The sequence below is a fragment of the Penaeus monodon genome, chromosome 20 (genome assembly GCF_015228065.2).
Source record: "Penaeus monodon isolate SGIC_2016 chromosome 20, NSTDA_Pmon_1, whole genome shotgun sequence".
Taxonomy (NCBI): domain Eukaryota; kingdom Metazoa; phylum Arthropoda; class Malacostraca; order Decapoda; family Penaeidae; genus Penaeus; species Penaeus monodon.
This window is the reverse complement of record NC_051405.1, coordinates 43,005,716-43,005,957: the sequence shown is the minus strand read 5'-3', so window position 1 is coordinate 43,005,957 and position 242 is coordinate 43,005,716. Positions and strand designations below refer to the sequence as shown.

General features: G+C 33.9%; 1 protein-coding gene across 1 annotated transcript in view; it reads right to left on the bottom strand.

The window, feature by feature from the left end:
- LOC119585846 overlaps positions 1-242 on the bottom strand; it is a gene marked incomplete at its 3' end in the record, with an annotated part of 11,079 nt that overhangs the window by 6,648 nt on the left and 4,189 nt on the right.

Genomic DNA, 242 nt, shown 5'->3' with positions numbered 1-242 from the left:
AGTATGTATTAGAACCAAACTAATAGCAAAACCATTCATTGCTGCAAAATACAGCACAACCTGATCACACCAATACTAACAGAAATATTCCAGTACATGGGATGGCAAGAAAATGCAGAGCTTATGGCACTGCATTTACACTCTTTACATGCACACTACACCTATAAAGTGTAGCTCTTATAAAAATGAGTAAGTCATTGACTGTTGTAATTTTTTTTAATCCACACATCAATATCACAATA